Here is a 26,369-nt window from a genome sequence, read left to right on the forward strand (position 1 = left end):
TAAGTCAAAACTATTTGATCTGTTGCCATGGCACCACTGAATATACTTTCCCTGACTGTTCAGGGAATAAATGTCCCTCAAAAAAGGACCAAAGCCTTACGTACTTTTCATAACAAGAAGGCTCACATAGTATGCCTCCAAGAAACACACTTCACCAAAGATTCTACTCCAAAATATATTTCTCCTTTTTATCAACAAATTTACACGGCTTCTGCCTGTACCAAGCAAAGGGGAACTCTAATTGCATTTCACCGATCCACACCATTCACCTTATCATCAGAAATTAAAGACCCAGAAGGTAGATACCTGATACTCATGGGTTATATAATGGATACAGCAATCACGGTGATTTCCTACTACGCTCCTAACAAACAACCTACACCATTCCTCTCACATATATTACAAGTGATTAATACACACAAAATAGGAACAGTGATAATGTGTGGGCATTCGAACCAGGTCCTCCTCCCATTTCTAGATAAATCACCTTTTACACCATCCAAAATAACCTCTAGATTACCTTTTTCTCAACTTCTTTCCAAATACAATCTGGTAGATTCGTGGAGAGAAAGTAACCCAATGAAAAAGAAATTCACTTATTTCTCGCACCCTCATCAAACCTTCACCAGAATAGATCATATTTTTCTAACAATAGGAATGATACCAGAAATTATTGCATCAGATATAATTCCGATTCCGTGGTCTGACCATAATGCAGTATACACTACTATAGCCTCAGCCATACCAAAAGCGCATGACCCAACGTGGTACTTACCGGACATAATACTCAAACACCCACTACATCAGATGGCCATTGAACAAGCTTTAAAGGAATACATATCAATTAATAATACAACAGACATCTCCCCAATAACACTGTGGGAAGCTCATAAGCCTGTCTTGCGTGGTACAATACAAAGACAAATGGCACTATTTAAACGGGAACGCAAAAATCTAGCAAAAAAACTAGAACTCAATTTTAATGCAGCCTACATATCATTTCAAGATAATCCATCTCAGAGTACAAAATCTCATCTGGAAAAATCTAGATTGGAATACGATCTATTTCTCACTGAGTCAGTTGATAAATCCCTCAAACGCTCCAAACACAATTTCTACATGAATACAAACAAACCAGGTACATATTTGGCTCGGGCATTAAATTCAACTAACAAATCTTTCAAACCAATACGTTTGAAATTATCAAAAAATGTTTACACTTGTAATCCAGTTAAAATAGTCCATAAATTTCACTCACATCTCGCAACTTTATACAAGACAAACAATGAATTTAATCCTACAGAGGCTGAATCCTTCTTCTCAAAAATAACCTTACCTGAGTTATCTCAGAATCAAAAAAGCAGTTTGGATGAGCCTATAACTATAGATGAAGTTGCTAACGCCATAAAAGACCTAAAACTTAACAAAAGACCAGGCCCAGACGGCTAATCGGCTTTATACTATAAAACATTCTCAGAAATACTCTCTCCCATTCTCACTGAAACTTTTAACAAACTTCTAGATGGACATTCTTTTCGGCAAGAAACACTAATGGCAATTGTTTGTATGATCCCAAAACCCCTTTCTGATGATACTTCCTGGGTGAATTATCGGCCTATCTCTCTGTTAAACCTCGATATTAAATTATTAGCAAAAATAATAGCAAAACGCCTCAATAGCATTATAGGAAAATTAATACATAGAGATCAAGTAGGCTTCATGCCAAATAGACAGGCAGGCGATAATATACGCAGGGCAGTGTTATTGGCAAATATTGCTAAAAAACGGAAAATCCCTTTATGTTTTCTATCTCTCGATATTAAGAGGGCATTTGACACAGTATCCTGGCAATATATGCAATATTCATTACAAAAATGGGGTTTTGGACCCCACTTTTTAACATGGATCAAAGCATAATAAACCCAAAGCCTATATAAAATATGCTGGATACAAATCTGAAGCCTTTAATATCGAAAGAGGTACCCGACAGGGTTGCCTATTATCTCCCTTATTATTTGCCCTTATACTCGAACCCATGGCCCAATACATCAGAACAAACCAAACTATAACTGGCATTGAAGTAGGAGGTATTACACACAAATTATGTATATTTGCAGACGATATATTACTTTTTCTATCATCACCACAGGTCTCTGGTCCTAACTTAATACCAGCTCTTGATGGATTTGCAGCCCTATCCGGCCTTATGATTAATCCTAAGAAATGCCTAGTGCTTAATATTTCACTCACAAACATGGAATTGATCCCGGCTAGGGCTGCACTCCCATTCACATGGGCAGAAAAATCAATCCCATATCTTGGAATTCATTTAACAGCATCTCATTATGACTTATTCTCAACCAATTATCCTCCTGTATTAAGACAGATCACAAATCTAATAAAACAATGGTCGCAACTTCCTTTATCCTGGATAGGGAAGATTAATGCAATCAAAATGACTATTCTACCCAAATTGCTTTATCTATTCAGAGTCCTCCCTATTCCAATTCCTTCCTATTTTTTGAGAATAGTACAAAAAAGAGCAACTTCGTTTATATGGGGCTCTTCTAAACCACGTATACCTATACACACACTACATCTTCCCAAAAATAAAGGAGGCCTGGGATACCCTAATTTTACTAACTAGTACAGAGCAGCACATTTGGCCAGTCTGTCCAAATACCATGCAAAACAGGAAATCCCATTATGGGTATTTATAGAGGCTTCAGAAAATGACCCTCTAATAATATCAAATTTATTATGGCTTGATCCTAAAGACCGCTTTAAAATTCATAATCCCATAACTAAACACTTCTTATCTCTCTGGGATAAACTAAAAATCAAATATCAATTACAATCTCCACACAATCCTCTCCTTTCTTTTATCAGAAATCCGGCCTTTTATCCGGCATGGATCTACCCAAATTCTTTTAAAGCTTGGACAACATCAGGCATTCAGACACTAAATGACTTCATAGCATCTAAATCATTCCTTTCATTCCCATCGCTTAGAGAAAAATATGATCTACCAAACTCTGAGATATTTAGATATCTCCAAATCAAAAATTTCTATACACCATTCCTAAAGGGGGATACACCATTATCCCAATTATCCATTTTTGAATCAATCTGTACAAAAGATCCATTTGCTAAAGGTACAATTTCATCACTTTATAATCAATTATATGGAGTAGCAAATCTTAATAGACCCTCTTACGTTCAGAGGTGGGAGGAGGACCTGGGACGAACTTTAGAAGACACGGACTGGTCTAACATATGGCTCACATCTAAGTCATCTTCACCCAACATCTTAGCACTGGAGACAAATTATAAAGTCCTAACTCGCTGGTACCTTGTACCCGCTAGAGTGGCAAAATATTCACCTAATACCTCAGCTCTTTGTTTTCGAGGATGCCCAGAAATAGACACATATTTACACATATGGTGGACGTGCCCAGTAATCCAAACCTTCTGGAAGGAAGTCTTCGTGATTGCATCTAAAATATTTTAAAAAATAATACAACCAGATCCATATTTAACTTTACTTAATCTAAAACCGGAATGGTTAACACTCTCTCAATTCAAACTTATGATCCAACTAATAACGGCTGCAAAACAAACAGTGGCCAAGGCATGGAAATCTCCTACATTGGTACTAGCAGAAACAATTCACAGAATGAATAATACAATGTCCCATTCTAAGATGGTAGCCATCGATCAAAATCAAATTCCAAAATTTGAAAAACTTTGGCATCCTTGGATAAAACAATAGTTCCTGTCAAACTTCAATGACTCTGTCCTGTTGCCATGGTAACAGATTAAATGACTTACAGAGACACCCATTCTAAGGCTTCAAAGAGAACTAAAAAGAATAATAAACTGACGAGCGGGACAACCTTGTGGACCATACCTCTACCTTTCAACCCTTTTTCTTCTTTCTCTTTCCTTTTCTCCACCTTACGATTAAAGCTCATTATCAGAATTTATTTGACCTATATACACTCTACTTGTAAACAATATGTATAGTAGGAATAAATCATTTAAATACCTACAAAAGTAACTAAGGAAATGATATATATCTTTAATTTAGGTTTACGTGAACCCAATGTTTAATATTTGAAATTTCATGATATTTACCTATATAAACCCTACTGTAAAACAATGAGCTTACTTTATAGATCCTTATAAACTTACTTTATGTATCTTTATAATATTGTATACTCAATAAACTTCTTTTGACAAGGAAAAAGGATCAAAACAGCAATTTATTTAATTTTTTTTTATTTTAAAAGCAGTTTATGATACATGGTGCTCCAGCAAAATGCCATCCAGTTAGGGATAAGTTCTACTTTAAATGTACAATTTGCATGTGTCACCGCAGTGTATCTTTGTGTGGCTGAGCAATGATGAGAATTGAGAAATAATTGGAAATAGCTGTAAATTTCATCTTGCTGTTCTGCCATGTGAAAATATGTTAATATGCATTGACAGGGCAAATTTAATAACGTGTTACTATAAAACAGCAGGGATTCCCTGAGGCGTCACATAGTTACTGAAATATTCAGACTTTGGAATACAAATATGTTTTTGCAGAGAAGCAATAACAAATATGTGACTTTTCCCAAACAAGACAGACTACTGGAACCCTGGAGAGATTTGTTAACATTCTGAGTTCTCATCCTGATGTAACATCCTCCTGCAGTATAGAGTAGGCTGCTAGGTAAATGTATTTAATTCTAGAACCATGGTGGAAGGAAGGACAGGGCAAGCAGCCCGAATATTAATGGAACTCCAGCCAATCCCTGAGGAGATGTGCCCAGTAGGTGGTGATAGAGCCCCTGGTGCACGACCTGAGATGAGGCTTTTAGGAAGACACTGAGGTCCCAGCTAGGCTTAGCTCAGGACCTATTCACAAGTTAGAGTCCAGGGACCAATTTGGGTCTGGAGAAGCTCCCTGGAAAGAGCCAGGAGGAAGTTGGTAGGAAAGAGTCAAGCTGTCCTGGTGGTGTGAGTCTACATCTCCCTCACTAGGAAGAGCCTAGTGAATATCGTCAGGAGGCAACCGATATGTGGCTACGTGAGTAAATTCCCCCAGCGCTGAAGAGTAGTAACTGTGTGAAGCTTTTAACTCTGGAAGGAGTACAGGTCACCATCAGCATAGAGATCTTGTTTTGTACAGTGCAGCCAAAATTGAGAATGCCTATCCAAGTGCATTTCACCAATAAAACCCTAAAGAAACCCCTAGACTCTATTTTGAAGCCAGTGGAAGAGTGTGGGAAATACTTTGCCTTGCTGTGTGTGCTCTAAGGGAGAAATATAACCAAAATTCACCAGCAGCTCTTTAGAAGGTGCGCTACATGTAAGGGTTCTCGTCCAGGATATTTACCCCCAATTTACACAGCTGTTATCAGTAGCAACAAGGAGAAAAACAAAACGTTGGAAGGCTGTAGAGTATCCAAGTTATTCTGAGCAGGAAAGACGTCCCTGCAGTACAGTTGCTAAGGAGTTTTCTTTTCTGTTCTTTTTTTGTGTTGTTTGGGTCAGGAGAAGGGGGCGTTCAGTGGAACTTCCAGCTCTCTATAAAAAAAAAATCCTCAGGAAGACATTCCCTATGCTTCGTTCCCGGACATGGCTAGCTCAGCATGGACTTTCAAAATTGCGTTGTAGCTTGTGTTAATATCGTTGTTGAAACAAAACTAGGAAAAAAACTAGATAGGCTTCCACATCTATACTACAATGAGTACAATGGGTGTGGATTCCAAATAAACACTGACAAAAAACATGAAAACATAGACACGCAGAAAAGAAACGTCCACACACCATTTAGCAATGCACAGACAAGATGTCAAGCAAGATAATCGCCTATTTACTTGTGTACATGTGGGAATTTCCAAATAAAAAATTACATCTTGTCTGTGTATAGCCCCAGGGGGGAGGAGCCAGCTGGTGGTGCTAGAGTGTACAGATATGGCATAAATTAACTGGAGATCATCGAATATTGACAAGAAGGAAGGTGAAGGATTGATGAAGGGCAGGGGAAACAATAAGTCCTTCAAATCTAGGGAGCTTGTTGATGCATAATTGTGTAGCAGCCTAAATGGTGATGACACAGTTGCTGATAAACCTGGGGACGAGCAGTCTTGCAATAGTCAACATCCAAGTAATCAAAGGTTGAGTGCTATGTGCTATACGTTTAAGCTGAAGGTGCAGTTCCTCTGGGAGATGGATCTCCCACGGCCGTGATTATGGTGTTGAGCCTTAGTGAGCTAGAGCACTATCTACACTACGAGTTTTCACTGTGAATGCTGAGGTGATAATATTGAAAAGTATCCTAGCTTATCAATGAAAGGTGTATTTCAAGCAGGTATAAGCACATAAAGCCTGTCAGGAAGGGCACGCCAATGATCAAGATGGCGGCCACAGAAGTTCCCTTGTATTGCATGTCCCTCTGAGAAGGGCCGCGCGGGCTCGCTTGCGTGCACCAATGCACACGCGCATGCACGCTAAAGCAGAACGGAATGCCGAGTGTGCCCATGCACCCGCAAGTGCACGCGCGCGCATCCTGTGACAGTTCTTGGCTCTTAACAGACTATTTAAACTGATTCATCCCCCAGGATCAGTGCTGTCTGGTCTACCTGTTCCAGTTGACCTACCCAGTTTGTCCCTGACTATTCCTGCTATCTGCCCGCATCCGACCTCGGCTTGTCTTTGACTACGTTCCTGCCTGCTCCTTCTGCTACCTTGTTCGCAGCCTGTTGAGGAACCTGCCTGCACCTGACTCTGCTCCTGTATCCACGTCTGTTCTGGACTTGTTTACCAGTGTCTCCAGCCAGCCTGCCTGTACCTGCCTGAGCTCCAATCCATGCTGATATTGTTCCTGCTAGCTGCTGTATCCACGTTCCAGTTCATGGCTTCCAAGTACCAGCCTACTACAGGCTCCATCTTGACAGTTGTTCCTGGTTCTATCCCAGCTCTACCACCAGTTCCAGTTCAGCTCCATTTCTAGCAACTCTGCTAGGCACTCGTGCGACTCTGCACTCCTGCGCCTCCTGTTTACTCTACCAGGAATCTCGAGTCAGAGGTGTAAGAGAGGCCCTCCCTCTGCATATCAGACTCTACCACCAGGTACGTGACAGTACCAGACAGCCATGTCTGAGTCTGCGCAGGGAGCCTCTCCCATGGATGAACTTTGCCTACACCTGGCGGAACTTACCCAGGCTGGCAAGAAATTACAAGAGGGTTACACCCGACTGGAGGAACGTGTCCAGGCTCTGTCCTCACCTACTACTGCTCCACAAGGATCTGCCTATGCATCCACTTCCTCCGCTGAAGCCTTCGCTACCTCTGCAGTTGTCATGCTACCTCCAGAGCCCAGGGTCCCTACGCCTCAAAGATTTGCTGGTGAACGCAGTAAATTTCAGGCATTCCGCAATGCTTGCGAGCTCTACTTTGCCCTATAATCACGCACCTTCTCCCTGGAAGTCACCAAAGTTGGAATCGTCATCTCCCTGCTACAGGGTGAGCCCCAGTCATGGGCCCACTGCCTGCTGGAACAAAAAGCTGACTCTCTGACCAACCTAACCAACTTTTTTGACTCCATGGCTCAGCTTTATGAGGATCCTCAGCAAATCACCACCGCGGAAGCAGCACTACATACCCTCCAGCAAGGTCGCATGGTGGCTTGAGGACTATGTTTCAGAATTCAGGCGCTGGAGTTCCCACACTAACTGGGATGACGCTGCCCTCCACCACTAATTCCACATGGGCCTTTCTAAAACTTTGAAAGATGAGTTGGCCCGAGTTGGCGTTCCCCACTCCCTGGATGCTCTGATTAATCTGGCTATCCAAATTGATCGCCGATTACGGGAACAGAGATCCGAAAGAGCAGCGGGACGATCCCGTCCGGTATGGATGTTACCACGGGTCTCCAACTACACCAGCCTGATGACACCAATCCCTGCTACACCCTGCTGCACCTACGCCTGATGTCCCCGAACCAATGCAGCTTGGCTTGCTCCATCCCTCACTTTCCGCTAAAGAGCGTCAACACTGACATCATAAAAATCTCTGTCTGTATTGTGGGGAACCAGGACACTACGTGAGATCATGTCCGGCCAAGATCCGTAAACGCCTAAATATTTCTTCTGCCTGCATACCAACTCTGCCAACTCACCTGGCTCTTCCCATTGTATTACAGCTTCCAGGAAGGAGTATCCCAGTTCCCAGTATAATTAATTCCAGAGACTATAGCTGCTTAATGGACTTATCTTTCATCACGAAACATCAAATCCCCTTGCAACCCAGGGCCCAAGGACTCTCAGTACGTCGGGCCGATGGGTCTGCCATCAAATCTGGACTAGTCACACAAGAAACTATGCTATTATCTGTCATCCTTGCTGATAACCATAAAGAAATGTTACGCCTGGATGCCATTGCATCCCCCCTGTTTCCTGTTATCCTTGGCATGCTGTGGCTATATCATTCCTGCTAGCTGCTGTATCCATGTTCCAGCCCGTGGCTTCCAAGTACCAGCCTACTCCAGTCTTCAGCCTGACAGTTGTTCCTGGTTCCATCCCGGTTCTACCACCAGTTCTGGTCCAGCTCCACTGCTAGCAACTCTGCCAGGCACTCGTGCGACCCTGCAATCCCACGCCTTCTGTTTACTCTACAAGGGGACTCGAGTCAGAGGTGTAAGAGAGGCCTCCCTCTGCATATCAGACTCTACCACCAGGTAGGTGACAAAGCCTCAATAGTGTAAGCTCTTGGTGCTGTATGCACATGCAGATCAGCACAGTGAACATCTAGTCACTCATGACTATATGGATGAATGTGGGGGGTACTTTACCATTCCCGTGTAGGGATGTGCATACACACAAATTCCTCTGCTTACTGGTCCCCGGGTTGCAGATAGCATTATCACCAAGTAACTGCCGACTGAGAAGTAGGCGGGACCGCCATGTCCATCATACAGCAAGGCACCACTAGTCTCCTTCACTCAGCTGTCTATTCCGATAACACAGGGGCTTGCATGGGTGGAGTCACGTGACACTTGTGACTTCAACGCGTTTCACTAGACGAAGTAGCGTAGCTTTGTCTGGATTGTGAAGGGCTGGCAATGATATCTCCCTTATATCAGTAATTTCTTCGTGATGGTGCCGCCCATCCATAGAACTTTTAAAGGGACACAGATCATGTTTTCCATTGTTTGGTAATAATAATCTCCATTAGCCTTTAGGGGTTAGATAAACAAATATATAGGCTCTCTGTTAACTATATATTCCGTTCTAAACCACTCATAGGAGGGGGAAAAGAAAGAAGGGGAGGGAAGGGGGGATGGGGTTACTTCACATAATAGTAAGTAAAACCAGGGCAACAAAACTTTTTCACATATAGAGACAGATAGACCATAGAAGCAGGTTAATAACCCGTTTCTAGTCCAAGTATAGCTCAAAGGGGCCAGTTTCAGAAGCGTGAATAGAGTTTTATTAACTCTCTAGGAAGACCTGTAGATTTAACGTGTTTAGACCCACTGACACAATGTACTTTAACCTATATATCCACCATTTTTCTTTTTGGAGGAGTATACGGTTAAAGTCACCCCTCCTGGGAGGTAATGTGAGGACATAGATCCCCTTAACCCTCACACCCTCAGTACACCCTCCATGACAATTGGAGAAATGTTTCGCTAGGGATTTCTCAGGGTCTTTTTCATTAAACTCCCTTAGATGTTCACCTATTCTAACTTTTAGGGGTCTTTTGGTTTCCCCTATATAGATTTTTGGGCAGGTAATCATGTATATCACTCTCATTGTAGAACAGTTGATTAGATCTCTAATTTTGTAACCGTTTTGTCCTATTGCACCCTGAAAAGTATCAGTCCTGTCCACCAAGGGGCAGACCTGGCATCTATTACAGGGAAACATCCCTTTAGTTCTGGGGTATGTTGACAACCAGTTGGAACTTAATGAATTCTGATTGTATCAACATGTCCCCTAAATTTTTGGCCCAGTGGGCGACCATTTTGGGAGCTGGTCCCACTATGGCGGCTAAACCAGGACTATTGGTCAGAATGCCCTGGAGAATGTCCTTAAAAGGGTGCCGAGACATGCTCGCCCAGATTACGTATTTTATTGAGATTATCGCAGCTTTCACATGATAGTGAGTTACAGGCAATCCCATTTTTGTTTATTCTACAAGCTAGATAATCAACTATGTATATGTGTACATGTGGGAATTCCCAGTAATATTGTTGTTGGTGGAGGATTATCTTCTCGAAGATGATGCTCCCACCCGAGATGTATTGACTAATGCATTTATCACCTTTTTTCAGGCAAGCATCCTGAAGATATACACTTCTGTGAAGTTTTATGCACTGTTGTCTAGTTAGTAGTAAAGCTCTACCTAGTTAGGATGTATATTTATTGCGTATATTTGTAAATAGATGTGATGTCTGTGCCAGCCCTGACATGCTTTGGAGCTGCTCACCCATTCTGCTAAAGGAAATGTTTCTATGAAAATTTTCCATTGTTGCTAATTTATCATTGCCTTGAAGTGTTTTCCTGTTGCCATGTGGAATGCTACATGTTATGTTTTGTTATTTTTCTTCTCCCTGCCCCTATTTAGCATGGGATAATCATGTTCTTGGAATCAGGAGGTGTTTGTGCCTTGGCTCGTGAGGACAGGGCCTCTTTTTTTAGTGGGGGGGGGGGGGGTAGCAGAGGGTGTAGAGTTTTTTTCTCCAGGACAGGATAATACGTTTCCTGTCAAAAGATAATAGCAGGGTGAGCAGAGTATGCATGGATTTGGTGGGGGTTAGGGGATCTACAAGTCTTAGAAGACTGAGCTCAATGTAGTGTAACAGGAATTAATATTACTGGACTATGCACAACTTTTTTCTTCCACAAACAGCAGCAGCAGTTATACAGTGCCTGGAAAAAGTGTTCATGCCCCTTGAAATGTTCCACATGTTGTCATGTTACAACCAAAAACTTAAATGTATTTCATTGGGATTTTATGTGATAGACCAAAACAAAGTGGCACATAGTTGTGAAGTGTAAGAAAATGATAAATGATTTTCAAAATAGTTTTTACAAATAAATGCACAGCAAACATGTGGAAGAAGGTGCTCTGGTCTGTTTTTACAAATAAATATGTGAAAAATGTGGCATGCATTTATGTTCAGCTCCCCTGAATCAATACTTTGTAGAACCACCTTTTGATGCACTTACAGCTGCAAGTCTTTTTGGGGATGTCTCTACCAGCTTTTCACTAGAGAGTGAAATTTTTGCCCATTCTTCTTTGCAAAATAGCTCAAGCTCTGTCAGATTGGACAGAGAGTGTCTGTGAACAACAATTTTTAAGTCTTGCCACAGATTCTCAAGTGGATTTAGGTCTGGACTTTGGGCCATTCTAACACCTGAATACGCTCTGATCAGCTTCCCTGTTCTTGCAGAAAAAAATCATCCCCACAAAATGATGCTGCCACCACCATGTTTCACAACGGGGATGGTGTGTGTTCAGGATGATGTGTTACTTTTCTGCCACACTTTTTTGCTCATAGGAAAAAATGTTCCATTTTGGTCACATCTGACCAAAGAACCTTCTTCCACATGTTTGCTGTGTTCCCCACATGGCTTTTCGCAAACTGCAAACGGGATTTCTTATGGCTTTCTTTCAACAATAGATTTCTTCTTGCCACACTTCCATAAAGGCCAGATTTGTGGAGTGCACGACTAATAGTTGTGCCTGTGGACAGATTCTCCCACCTGAGCTGTGGATCTCTGCAGCTCCTCCAGAGTTACCATAGGCCTCTTGGCTGCTTCTCTGATTAATGCTCCCCTTGCCCAGCCTGTCAGTTTAGGTGGAAGGCCATGTCTTGGTAGGTTTGCAGTTGTGCCATACTCTTTCCATTTTCAGATGATGGATTGAACAATGCTCCATGAGATGTTCAAAGCTTTGGATATTTTTTATAACCTAACTCTGCTTTAAACTTCTCCACAGCTTTATCCCTGACCTGTCTGGTGTGTTCCTTGGCTTCCTTTCCTTCATGATGCTGTTTGTTCACTAAGGTTCTCTAACAAACCTCTGAGGGCTTCATAGAATAACTGTATTTATACTGAGATTAAATTACACACATGTGGACTCTATTTACTAATTAGGTGACTTCGGAAGGCAATTTGTTCCACTAGATTTTAGTTAGGGGTATCAGAGTAGAGGGGGCTGAATAGAAATGCATGCCACACTTTTTTACATATTTATTTGTAAAAAAAATTGAAAACCATTTATCATTTTCTTTCCACTTCACAATTATGTGCCACTTTGTGTTGGTCTATCACATAAAATCCCAATAAAATACATTTACGTTTTTGGTTGTAACATGACAAAATGTGGAAAATTTCAAAGGGTATGAATAGTTTTTCAAGGCACTGTACTTGCTGTTTGCTTAGACTACAGAAAGCTAGGAAAATAGTTTTGGCAGAGAGCAGAGCCATTACCACAGCTGGGAAAAGGACTACTGTACCCAAGTGCACCTAAGAGCAGGAGGAAGGGACCAAAGAGGGGTATAAAAAAGTAAAGCCAATACAATACCAGTACATCTCCTTACTTTTACTGGACAATGATGTCCCCTGGTTCTCACTGAATTGCCTGTTATGGCAGCAACATGCTCACCCACCCCATATACAAATGACAGGTGCACTTTAAAGGAACTGAAAAGAAATCCTGAATTGGATTGACAAAACTGCTTATTTTCACGATTCCCTTTTTTTTTTTTTTTTTTGGAAGATTTCAACTATTGATATTATAGACATACCTCATTCATGGGCTTCAACGTCTTCCAGGGCCCCAACTTAGCCGGCAGAATATTAAAGTGGTATATTAAAATGTTTTTACCTTAATGCAAAAGGATTACTGTACCTAAGTGCACCTAAGAGCAGAAGGAAGGGACCAAAGAGGGGTATAAAAAAGGAAAGCAAGGGAAGCAAAGGGGAGGAGTTGGAGAGAGCCATCAACTGGAGAGCTGTTGCTGAGTAGAGGTACTGTTCATGACTTGCTAAAGGGGAGAAGGACCTGGAGAGTGGATTCTGTACTGAGCACTGCTGGAACCTAACACAGACTGCTGTACTGAGCTAGATGAAACCTGCACTGTGGGCTGCTCCAGTGCTAGACTGAATTGTCAACCAGCAATCCCAGTAGCCACTTGCCCAGGCCTGTAGAAGCAAGGGAGGTCTCCGACTGCTATGATACAAAACATCTTTCCCGTCTGACAGATAAAGTGCATCAAAGGAGGGCCCCTCCAACCTCTCATCTGGTCACTGAAGGAAATCCCAAGTGACAGGGTTGCAGACCCACAGTCAAGCTGGAATAATGACATTGTTTTTTTTGTTCACTTGCAAGAAGTTTGTGTTTTTCCCAAAATACTGCACACAACTGGCCTAGTGTTCTGCTGCTACTGAATTAAGGTCACTTGCCCGTTTTTACTGATTTTTACTCAAATGCTGAAATTGTCTCTTAAAATAACCCTATCACTTTCACTCCGAGCTAACAGGTTGAAGATTTCAACTATTGATGTTATAGACATACCTCATTCATGCGCTTCAACGTCTTCAAGGGCCCCAACTTAGCCGGCAGAATATTAAAGTGGTATATTAAAATGTTTTTATCTTAATGCATTTTATATTTCTCTTTCCTCCCCCTTCTCTGCGTGAAGGTAAAAAGAGGGGAGAATAGATCCAGTGCTGTGCACAGCTGCATCTCTTCTCCCCTCTCCTACTCTTAACACAGGGTTTTGAACAGCAGCAGGAGCCATTGGCTCTTGCTGCTGTCAATCAAATGAAGAGGAAGCAGGGTACGGGGTTAAGCTCCGCTGTGTGTCTATGGAGTTTGGGAATGAGCACGGACTGTGTGCCCCCATAGCAAGCAGCTTGCTATGGAGGCACATGGAGAATAGGAGGAGGCAAGTTTGCTGGCAGGGGACCCGAAAATAGGAGGATCAGGGCTTCTCTGTGCAATAACATTGCACAGCACAGGTGAGTATAACATGTTTGTTATTTTAATAAAAATAATTAACCTTAAACACTTTAACACTAAGTACTGCATCTAGATTACTTTACCCTGAAGGCAGATCTGTACTAACATTGATTCAATTACCACAGGCCTAGGATTAGTCCCTCATTGAGAGAGCTCCCAAGTGACCTAGCCTATATCCAGGTTTGTTACTCATTGCTGCGGCTCATCTTATGGGGAGAGCTACAGTTCATGCTGCTGGTGACACAGAATATGCTAAAGTTTAAAATGACTGCGAGTAACTCTGTGGATCTGTTTGCGATCTGTTTTGCATTTCCATTATTATGCTTTATGTTGGTGGACTTTAACTTGCCAATCCATTCTGCTAATTTCCACAGAGGTTTGAGCCTAATTCTTGTGTGCTCATTAAAGCTTAAAGAAAGATATATTTGTGGTGTCAAAAAGAAAAAGAAAACGGGTTTGGCACTTTAAATGAGACCAAAGATAGTGCCTCCCTCCCCGATATAAAGAATAAATGGGAGGAGGGTTTGGGACTTTGTGTGAAACATGCAGCCATGTCATTGGGTCTCCTTGGCTGCATGTTTCACACAAAGTCCCAAACTCTGCTCCCATTTAATGCTTGTGGTGTCAGTGAGGTTGAGGATTCAAACAGGGCTGGAACAAGAGCAGAGGACCCAAATCAACCAGCAGCTGCTGCAGGGGTAGTTCTACAGGAGGGGCAATATTAATTGTAAAAAAAATCTTTTAACAATGTAGTAATGAATATCAAACTGCATTTATTTATGTAGTTTATATCCGCTTGGAGTTTAGCTTTAAAGAGAACTAGTCATCAATGAACATATAGTAATGTTAAATTTAATATTCATGTCAACAAAACCACAACACATACAATACCAGTACATCTCCTTACTTTTAAAGGACAGTGATGTCCCCTGGTTCTCACTGAATTACCTGTTATGGCAGCAACATGCCCACCTGTTCCCTATACAAATGACAGGTGCACTTTAAAGGAACTGAAAAGGAATCCTGAATTGGAATGACAAAACTGCTTATTTTCACGATTCCCTTTTTTTTTTTTTTTCCTCTGGCTTAAAATAGCAAGCTGAGCAATAACACTGCAAATTGTTCGAGGTCTTCACAACTTCATCTCCTCCAGCAGACGAAAATATAAATGTTCAGGATGGCATTTTGGCCTCATTAAAAACGTTACTGTGTTTTTACCCAGGACCTCTAATGCAATTCAGTGCTTGGAGCAATTCTATATTCAGATTGGGCTCATCTGAATAATGTGTTATTGTTGTGCGTTATCACCTGGGAGTGGAGAATTGTCTGCAGCCCTAATTGCTATAGCAATATTTTATGTCCTATCAGGGCTTATAGAGGTAAAGTGCAGACGGTGGAGAGGTTTTAAATCCCACAAAGACCAATCAGAAAAGGGATTTTATTTGTTTTGCAAGGATAAAAACAAAAGTACAACGCTTAATATGTTTCACGAATGTAAAAAATCTGTGTTTAAAAGTGAAAACAATATGTGTCACAATAGAAAATGATGAAGTCTCATGCAAAAACAGGATTTAAGAGTCCCATACAAGAAAGTCCCAAGTGACTGGTGATCTGTTGGCACAGTGAAAAGATGTACCTCAAAAGGAACAGATTTCCAAATCCCAATGACTCACCACAGTGGAGGTAGGATAAAGGCTTACAAGATAATATTGACCCTCATTAAAGAGAAGTCATAAAAGCATTTGTGAATATACGCTGACTTTACAGGACCTCCAGTTCGCTCACTTCAATACAGCAGAGCAATGTACGTCTCAATGTGTCACTGCATATGCTGAACACTGGGGTCCATATATTGTCATTCCCATAAAAAGAAAAAACCCTCTCCATGGTGTGAATCGATCTAAAATAATATGATTTATTAAAAGCGTTACACTCACAAGTTCCGTAGTATTAGCAGGCATACAAAGCAAAGCAAACTCCGGTCTTTCCCACTAGCAAGATGGGCACGGCTGGTTGGTGCATGCGCAGTGGCATGTGTTTCGGCTCCACCCACCCTACAGTGTTATATCATACGTGCCATCATCAGGGGTGTCGATGGGAATGGGAATATCGATATATGGAGCCCAGTGTTTAGCATATGCAGTGACACATTGAGATGTACATAGCTCTGCTGTATTGAAGTAAGCAAATCAGAGGTCCTGTAAAGCCAGCATATAGCCACAAATGCTTTTTTGAATACGAAAGAATACGAGAGAATACGAAACCCTGGGTCCATTTGTAGGCAAATCTATCATAATGTACTAAAATGCAGTGCATACAAGTACAATATTGCTGCGTAGACACGATCGGACATTCCAACCACAAAATCCTGGGATTTTTTTCCGACAGATGTTGGCTCAAGCTTGTCTTGCATACATGCGGGTCGCACAAATGTTGTCGGAAATTCCGATCGTCAAGAACGCACTGACGTACAACACGTACGACGGCACTATGAAGAGGAAGTTCAATAGCCAGTGCACCACCCTTTGGGCTCCTTCTGCTAATCTCATGTTTATCTCGTGTTAGTAGAGATTTGGTGAGAGACGATTTGCGATTTTCAGCCTCATGCTTTTCAGTTCGTTACTGCTCTTCAGTTTGTGCTTGTGGGTTCGTATCTGGTTTTCAGTGCGTGTAGTCAGTTCGCATCTAGTTTTCAGTGCATATTTTTATATTACGTATGTGATTTTCAGTGCGTGCTTATCTGCTTGTTTCTGATTTTCAGCTCCTTATTCTCAGGCCTTTCTGATTTTCAGTGCATTCTGTTAGTTACTTCTGACCAGCCGAACGTTTTTAAGCCATGTTGCGGGTACGTACTCATCGTAGAGTTCATGCTGGGCTTGGTGTTGGGTTTCTTACTTTGACCCAAGTCCAGTCCATGAACAGGGCGAGGAAGAGTTCATGGACGAAGAATTATTTTCTCCAGCGTGACCAATTCTCTCATATGCCTCAATAATCCTGATGATTTCAGGAACTATCTCCGGAAGACGGACCCCGTTTTTCACCGTCTGTTGGCTTTGCTGTCCCCTTATATTACGAAGCAGAACACTTGCATGCGGCACGCCATCACTCCCGAGCAGAGACTAGTTGCCATCTTGCGGTACTTGGCGATGGGGAGAGGTCTGCAGGACATCAAGTTCTCAACAGGCATCTCCCCCCAGACTTTGGGGGTCATTATTCCAGAGACCTGTTCTGCCATCATTCAGGTCCTGCAGAAGGACTATATTAGGGTAAGTTTTATCCTTTAACATCACATTATATGTATTTAAATAAATGTATTTTTAAAATAAATTTGTATTTTAAACTGAAAAATATTTCCTTTGATTTATTGCTTGTGTTTCTTTTAGCTGCCTACTAGGTTCTCCAATGTGGTTTTTTTTTGGCCATTTTCTTCAATAGTTCCAACATAATTTCTTTGATATATGAGGTGACAATCTCTTCTTCAGCTAACTATTATGATGTGGGTCTGCTACACACACACCTTCTTTTTGTTGTTAATGTATGTAATGCATTAATGATAATAAAATTCATAATTTTCAGCACCCTGAATTAATTTTTTGGAGTGACGATAATGGCCTGATTGATGCAAATTATAAAGCACTGTGGGTGTTATTTACTAAAGGAAAATCCACTTTGCACTACAAGTGCACTGAAACTGCACTGAAAGTGCACTTGTAGTGCAAAGTGGATTTGCCTTTAGGAAATAACCCCCATTGTCACTGTAAATACCAACTTAAGCAAAAAACTGCTATTGAGCATTGAAAGAAGAAGCCACACATTGTTGAGTAGAAAAAAATTTACTCTGTGCACATTCACATGTGCGTTTAGAAAAGGGTTTTTGAACAAACCAACACGTTTTTGGAATATATATTTTTCTGGGACAGTAGAAATATCCTTTTTTGTGGTAAACAGGCATGTTTTTTCAAAACATAAAACAATACACAACTCAGGAACTTACAAAGTTCCACTTTGATAAATTAAAGACAATATCAGACATTAGTATGTCCAAACTGTGATGATATTGCCTTCATTAGATGGGTTGATGTCACCCCTGTGAAAGCCAAATTTTGAAGATGCACACAAATTGGGAGTCAAAATGGGAATTTCACTCCTGATCCCATGCCTGAGGTCAACATCTGCTAACGCTCATCATGGGGGATCAATGGACGTGTTTCGGGGGTACAACCCCTTCCTCATAGCTATTTGAGTTGCGAGGAAGGGGTTGCACCCACAAAATGCGTACCTTGATATCCTGTGATGGCAGATAGCACATGTTGACACACTGTGCATTTTCAAAATTTGGCTTTCAACATTTTTTAGAAAAGTTCTAATAAAAATTTTAAAAATTCAAAAATTTTGGTGTGTTTTATATTCTGCCAAAACATCAATGATGTATTTGAGTCTTTTTTCAATATTGATGTCTTCCTTGATCTTCTATAAATCCCTATTGCACACCATGATCTCCCCAATGAGGACCTGTGAACTTGCACTTGTGAAATGAGATTCTTCTTCCACAACATCCACATCACCTAAAATAAAAAAACAAAGCATGTATTATAAATATGCAGGCATACATCTATTACCTGAAGCTGTGGTCTCAGACAACCACCTGTTGTGGTCACTATTTTGCCCACTTCATAAACCTCTCCTTCCTCCACATCCTGAGGTTTTTTATAGCACTCTCTTGATTCTTCTGTACTGATCCTGCTCCCTCAATTTGAGGTCTGACCATCGTTTCCTCAGTTGATCCTTGGATCGCCGTACCCCAAAATTCTTCTGCAGACTTTTCACAACTTTAGTCATGATCTTGGCCTTTCTGACATTTGGGTTTGGGTAAGGTCCATGCTTCCCATCATAGTCGGCCCTCTTCAAGATGTCCACCATCTCCACAAAGGACATATTAGAGGCCTTAAATCTCCTCCGGGATCGGGACGTTCGTGGCTCTGGGCTTTCGTCCTTGCTGCTGTCTTCATGCACTTGTTCTTTCTCCTCCATGTGCTCTCCCACTGCACCGAAAGAGAAGGGGTGGGGAATATACAATAAAGAAGGTCAGGGGCAGGCGGCGTTTTACGCATGCGCCGTGTATATAAAGCGTAACACGCGTGCGTCATATGTACCTTCTGTGAGCGGAGGACGGAGTAGCGGAAGCGCCAATCGTGCTAACAAAGGTACAATTTTAACTTGGGGCATCAGTGGCCTATACTGCTTAGAGATTGAGGCCTATATTGGGACAAGATTATGCAAATTTAGCCTGACATTAGGGTTTGTCTTGTGTTGTGTCTTGCAGATAAAATAGATCGATTCAATGATCATGATTTCCTTCCCCAATTCATTGATTTGTACAGAGAGCTGCCCTGTCTGTGGCAGAGAAAACACCCCCTTTATACAAATTGACTAAAGAGAAAGGCAGCACTGGATAAATCGCTGGAATTTGTGAAGCCGCAGATCCCCGCGGCAGGCATCAACTATTTGAAGTGTAAAATTGGTGGCCTGAGGAGCACATATAATAGGGAGCGCAAGAGGGTCCAGGATTCCCAGAGATCAGAAGCAGCAGCAGATGACATTTATGTCCTCAGGCTCTGGTACTACGACAGACTGCGATTTCTGTCAGACCAGACTGAAATCAGTCCATCACTCTCAACCCTTCCTTCCGCTCTTCCTTCCACCCCAGCTGAGGCTTCCAACGCACAACCTGGGCCTTCCACCCAGGAAGAAGATGTGGAGGAGCCCAGCTTGTGTCAGGTATAGCATTGTTCAACATATTTCTCAAAATTGTGTGTGTGATTGATGAACAATAAACTAAAACTATGTCCCTTTTTCATACACAGGAAATCCTCAGCCAGGAGGAGGCTGTAGAAAGTGGCAGCCAGGAGGTGGCAGGGGAAAGTGGCAGCCAGGAGGTGGCGGGGGTAAGTGGCAGCCAGGAGGTGGCCGGGCCCAGTAGCCTGACTGAATCCCAGGTCCCTCCCCTCCGCCTTCAACAAAAAAGGCCTAGGAAGGAGAGGAGCGTGGAGGAGTCATCACTTGGGTTAGTTCGGCAGGCTTCTGCGGCCCTCAGAACCCACCCAGTCTTCTTAAGGCCTATGCCTGCATGGCCGCCAACAAAATGCAGGAAATGGAGGTGGGCCAACGCCTCTTTTGTGAGGAAGTGATATATATGGCCCTAAATTTGGGTTGAGGGGCAAGCTCACAAGCAAAACCCACCTATGCGAGTTGGACCATCCTCCTCCTCCTCCTCTACCTCCTGCCACAACTCCAACATCAGAGCCACAGCCTGGAAGCAAGCGTGGAAGGAAGCGTGGAAGTAAGACAAGAGAGTGATGGCCTGGGTTCAGTCTGGCCTGGCAAAAGACGCAGGCTGTTGTAAGCCCACAGCCTGGGGACATATATGTCTCATGCTGCTGTTCCTGATCTCTCGGAGTCCTGGACCGTATTGTGCTCCCTATTAAATGGACTCCTCAGGCTCCCAATTTTGCCTGTCAAATAGTTGATGTGTGCCCTGGGGTACAAAGGCTTCGCCAATTTCACCAGTTTATTCAGCGTTGCCTTTCTCTTTATTTTGTTATGACTCCTAATAAATGTCTATTTTTTGTCTAAAATCATTGGCTATGTGTTGAAATTAAAAAAGGACAGTTTGTTTGTGAGTAGGCAGGTACAATTTAAAAAGACAATGTCAAATTAACAAGGGACACCAACACCAACCAATCTCCTTGAGGTTAAAAAATTCAAGATAATAATGGTGTTGTGGTAACTTGACACACAAAACGAAAAAAAATATTATGGAGATCACTAGAAAAAAAAATTAAAAACCGGAGATCTTGATTTTAAAAAAAAGGAGATTACTATAAACAAAAATTAAAAACATTATTCTGAAGATCTGACGAAAAAAAAAAATGTATTCATGAGATCACAAGAAATAATAAAGAAATCAGTTTGTCAGAATATCAGCTGCAAAACTTCATTATTCTAGCATTATAAAGAAGAAAAGAATGCGCTGCATTGAAAGATTTCAAAATTTGCATCGTGACGAATGTGCTATCTCCATTATGAATGCTAGTTTTACCAGACCTAGCTCTTCCGTTTCGTACTTGATTTAGAGCATGCGTGGAATTTCGTGTGTCAGAATTGTGTACATACGCGAGTTTCCGACAACGGATTTTGTGGTCGGAAAATTTGAGATCCAGCTCTTAAATTTTTGTTGTTGGAAATTCAGACAAAAAATGTCCGATGGAGCCTACACATGGTCGGAATGTCCAACAACAAGCTCCCATCGAACATTTGTTATCGGAAAATCTGATCGTATGTACGCGGCATAAGACTTAATCCTGCCAGGAGACCATTTTCTGCTTTTAACAAGAACACTTTACTACCAGTTTAATACCAGGGATTGCCAAGAATGAGCATATAGTTTGATAGTGTTAAAGATAAAGGTAATTCATTTTGTTGTTGAAAGTGGGATATTTGGTGGGGGGGTTTATTCAGTACTGGGTGAACTACCCTACGCCTAAAGAGTATCTCCTCTTATGTTAAGAAAAAAACAGTCCTTCTGGGTGATCAGTGTACAATGGAGGGATTTTAACAAACTGTGTTGCAGATTCCTGTTTTTGAATAGGCATGACTTTTTCATTATTTTTTTTTAGCTGATGCACTTGCAGGGCTCTACTGAGGAGAGTGGCAGGGTCTGCACTCCTTTAGAAATGATTAACCCTTTAGGAGCTTATTACCAAAATGTTTTGCTGCAGAGGATGCCTAAAATCTGACTTGTATCTTAGTGCAGACTTCTGGGAAAATCAGGAAGCCAATCACACAAGTAGGAAATTACATTTCTGGGGATATCCATACAGAAATCCTCCAGGTTACAATGCTGTAGATTGAAAAGGGAAGGACATTCTTAATAACATTCAAATACAATATGGCTTGTGTCACAATTTTATTTGCTATATTTTTTTCCCATCAAAATGGTGTTACTGACTATACATTAGTATAATTTTGTTTAAAAAAAAAAACTTGTTTTAAGAATGCTCGTTTGATTTTATAGTAGTTAGTGGGGTAAAACTAACATTTATTTTTGACCACAGTGGAAAAAAAATTTGAAGGAGCAGGATGGAAAATGTTTCTCGAACAAATACATTTCTAGCAGTGTACAGTGCCTTGAAAAAATTTTCATACCCCTTTAAATTTTCCACATTTTGCCATGTTACAACCAAAAATGTAAATGTATTTTATTGGGATTTTATGTGATAGACCAACACAAAGTGGCACATAATTGTGAAGTGGAAGGAAAATGATAAAATGTTTTTCCTTTTTTCTTTACAAATAATTATGTGAAAAGTGTGGCGTGCATTTGTATTCAGCGCCTTTTACTCTTATACCCCTAACTAAAATCTATTGGAACCAATTGCCCTCAGAAGTCACCTAATTAGTAAATAGAGTCCACCTGTGTGTAATTTAATTTTAGTATAAATACAACTGTTCTGTGAAGCCCTCAGGGGTTTGTTAGAGAACCTTAGTGAACAAACAGCATCATGAAGGCCAAGGAACACACCAGACAGGTCAAGGATAAAGTTGTGGAGAAGATTAAAGCAGGGTTAGGTTATACAAAAAGATCCCAAGCTTTGAACATCTCACGGATCACTGTTCAATCCATCATCCGAAAATGGAAAGAGTATGGCACAACTTTAGTCATGATCTTGGCCTTTCTGACATTTGGGTTTGGGTAAGGTCCATGCTTCCCATCATAGTCGGCCCTCTTCAAGATGTCCACCATCTCCACAAAGGACATATTAGAGGCCTTAAATCTCCTCCGGGATCGGGACGTTCGTGGCTCTGGGCTTTCGTCCTTGCTGCTGTCTTCATGCACTTGTTCTTTCTCCTCCATGTGCTCTCCCACTGCACCGAAAGAGAAGGGGTGGGGAATATACAATAAAGAAGGTCAGGGGCGGGCGGCGTTTTACGCATGCGCCGTGTATATAAAGCGTAACACACGTGCGTCATATGTACCTTCTGTGAGCGGAGGACGGAGTAGCGGAAGCGCCAATCGTGCTAACAAAGGTACAATTTTAACTTGGGGCATCAGTGGCCTATACTGCTTAGAGATTGAGGCCTATATTGGGACAAGATTATGCAAATTTAGCCTGACATTAGGGTTTGTCTTGTGTTGTGTCTTGCAGATAAAATAGATCGATTCAATGATCATGATTTCCTTCCCCAATTCATTGATTTGTACAGAGAGCTGCCCTGTCTGTGGCAGAGAAAACACCCCCTTTATACAAATTGACTAAAGAGAAAGGCAGCACTGGATAAATCGCTGGAATTTGTGAAGCCGCAGATCCCCGCGGCAGGCATCAACTATTTGAAGTGTAAAATTGGTGGCCTGAGGAGCACATATAATAGGGAGCGCAAGAGGGTCCAGGATTCCCAGAGATCAGAAGCAGCAGCAGATGACATTTATGTCCTCAGGCTCTGGTACTACGACAGACTGCGATTTCTGTCAGACCAGACTGAAATCAGTCCATCACTCTCAACCCTTCCTTCCGCTCTTCCTTCCACCCCAGCTGAGGCTTCCAATGCACAACCTGGGCCTTCCACCCAGGAAGAAGATGTGGAGGAGCCCAGCTTGTGTCAGGTATAGCATTGTTCAACATATTTCTCAAAATTGTGTGTGTGATTGATGAACAATAAACTAAAACTATGTCCCTTTTTCATACACAGGAAATCCTCAGCCAGGAGGAGGCTGTAGAAAGTGGCAGCCAGGAGGTGGTAGGGGAAAGTGGCAGCCAGGAGGTGGCGGGGGTAAGTGGCAGCCAGGAGGTGGCCGGGCCCAGTAGCCTGACTGAATCCCAGGTCCCTCCCCTCCGCCTTCAACAAAAAAGGCCTAGGAAGGAGAGGAGCGTGGAGGAGTCATCACTTGGGTTAGTTCGGCAGGCTTCTGCGGCCCTCAGAACCCACCCAGTCTTCTTAAGGCCTATGCCTGCATGGCCGCCAACAAAATGCAGGAAATGGAGGTGGGCCAACGCCTCTTTTGTGAGGAAGTGATATATATGGCCCTAAATTTGGGTTGAGGGGCAAGCTCACAAGCAAAACCCACCTATGCGAGTTGGACCATCCTCCTCCTCCTCCTCTACCTCCTGCCACAACTCCAACATCAGAGCCACAGCCTGGAAGCAAGCGTGGAAGGAAGCGTGGAAGTAAGACAAGAGAGTGATGGCCTGGGTTCAGTCTGGCCTGGCAAAAGACGCAGGCTGTTGTAAGCCCACAGCCTGGGGACATATATGTCTCATGCTGCTGTTCCTGATCTCTCGGAGTCCTGGACCGTATTGTGCTCCCTATTAAATGGACTCCTAAGGCTCCCAATTTTGCCTGTCAAATAGTTGATGTGTGCCCTGGGGTACAAAGGCTTCGCCAATTTCACCAGTTTATTCAGCATTGCCTTCCTCTTTATTTTGTTATGACTCCTAATAAATGTCTATTTTTTGTCTAAAATCATTGGCTATGTGTTGAAATTAAAAAAGGACAGTTTGTTTGTGAGTAGGCAGGTACAATTTAAAAAGACAATGTCAAATTAACAAGGGACACCAACACCAACCAATCTCCTTGAGGTTAAAAAATTCAAGATAATAATGGTGTTGTGGTAACTTGACACACAAAACGAAAAAAAATATTATGGAGATCACTAGAAAAAAAAATTAAAAACAGGAGATCTTGATTTTAAAAAAAAGGAGATTACTATAAACAAAAATTAAAAACATTATTCTGGAGATCTGACGAAAAAAAAAAATGTATTCATGAGATCACAAGAAATAATAAAGAAATCAGTTTGTCAGAATATCAGCTGCAAAACTTCATTATTCTAGCATTATAAAGAAGAAAAGAATGCGCTGCTTTGAAAGATTTCAAAATTTGCATCGTGACGAATGTGCTATCTCCATTATGAATGCTAGTTTTACCAGACCTAGCTCTTCCGTTTCGTACTTGATTTAGAGCATGCGTGGAATTTCGTGTGTCAGAATTGTGTACATACGCGAGTTTCCGACAACGGATTTTGTTGTCGGAAAATTTGAGATCCAGCTCTTAAATTTTTGTTGTTGGAAATTCAGACAAAAAATGTCCGATGGAGCCTACACATGGTCGGAATGTCCGACAACAAGCTCCCATCGAACATTTGTTATCGGAAAATCTGATCGTATGTACGCGGCATAAGACTTAATCCTGCCAGGAGACCATTTTCTGCTTTTAACAAGAACACTTTACTACCAGTTTAATACCAGGGATTGCCAAGAATGAGCATATAGTTTGATAGTGTTAAAGATAAAGGTAATTCATTTTGTTGTTGAAAGTGGGATATTTGGTGGGGGGGATTTATTCAGTACTGGGTGAACTGCCCTACGCCTAAAGAGTATCTCCTCTTATGTTAAGAAAAAAACAGTCCTTCTGGGTGATCAGTGTACAATGGAGGGATTTTAACAAACTGTGTTGCAGATTCCTGTTTTTGAATAGGCATGACTTTTTCATTATTTTTTTTTAGCTGATGCACTTGCAGGGCTCTACTGAGGAGAGTGGCAGGGTCTGCATTCCTTTAGAAATGATTAACCCTTTAGGAGCTTATTACCAGAATGTTTTGCTGCAGAGGATGCCTAAAATCTGACTTGTATCTTAGTGCAGACTTCTGGGAAAATCAGGAAGCCAATCACACAAGTAGGAAATTACATTTCTGGGGATATCCATACAGAAATCCTCCAGGTTACAATGCTGTAGATTGAAAAGGGAAGGACATTCTTAATAACATTCAAATACAATATGGCTTGTGTCACAATTTTATTTGCTATATTTTTTTCCCATCAAAATGGTGTTACTGACTATACATTAGTATAATTTTGTTTAAAAAAAAAAACTTGTTTTAAGAATGCTCGTTTGATTTTATAGTAGTTAGTGGGGTAAAACTGACATTTATTTTTGACCACAGTGGAAAAAAAATTTGAAGGAGCAGGATGGAAAATGTTTCTCGAACAAATACATTTCTAACAGTGTACAGTGCCTTGAAAAAATTTTCATACCCCTTTAAATTTTCCACATTTTGCCATGTTACAACCAAAAATGTAAATGTATTTTATTGGGATTTTATGTGATAGACCAACACAAAGTGGCACATAATTGTGAAGTGGAAGGAAAATGATAAAATGTTTTTCATTTTTTCTTTACAAATAATTATGTGAAAAGTGTGGCGTGCATTTGTATTCAGCGCCTTTTACTCTTATACCCCTAACTAAAATCTAGTGGAACCAATTGCCCTCAGAAGTCACCTAATT

The 26,369-nt window shown here is 41.5% G+C and overlaps 1 protein-coding gene across 1 annotated transcript in view; it reads right to left on the reverse strand.

Moving 5' to 3' along the window:
- Window positions 1-26,369, reverse strand: part of CNIH3 (cornichon family AMPA receptor auxiliary protein 3) — a 270,624-nt gene that overhangs the window by 123,352 nt on the left and 120,903 nt on the right. The window lies entirely within an intron of this gene.

The sequence above is a fragment of the Aquarana catesbeiana genome, linkage group LG04 (assembly GCF_042186555.1).
Source record: "Aquarana catesbeiana isolate 2022-GZ linkage group LG04, ASM4218655v1, whole genome shotgun sequence".
NCBI classification, from domain to species: domain Eukaryota; kingdom Metazoa; phylum Chordata; class Amphibia; order Anura; family Ranidae; genus Aquarana; species Aquarana catesbeiana.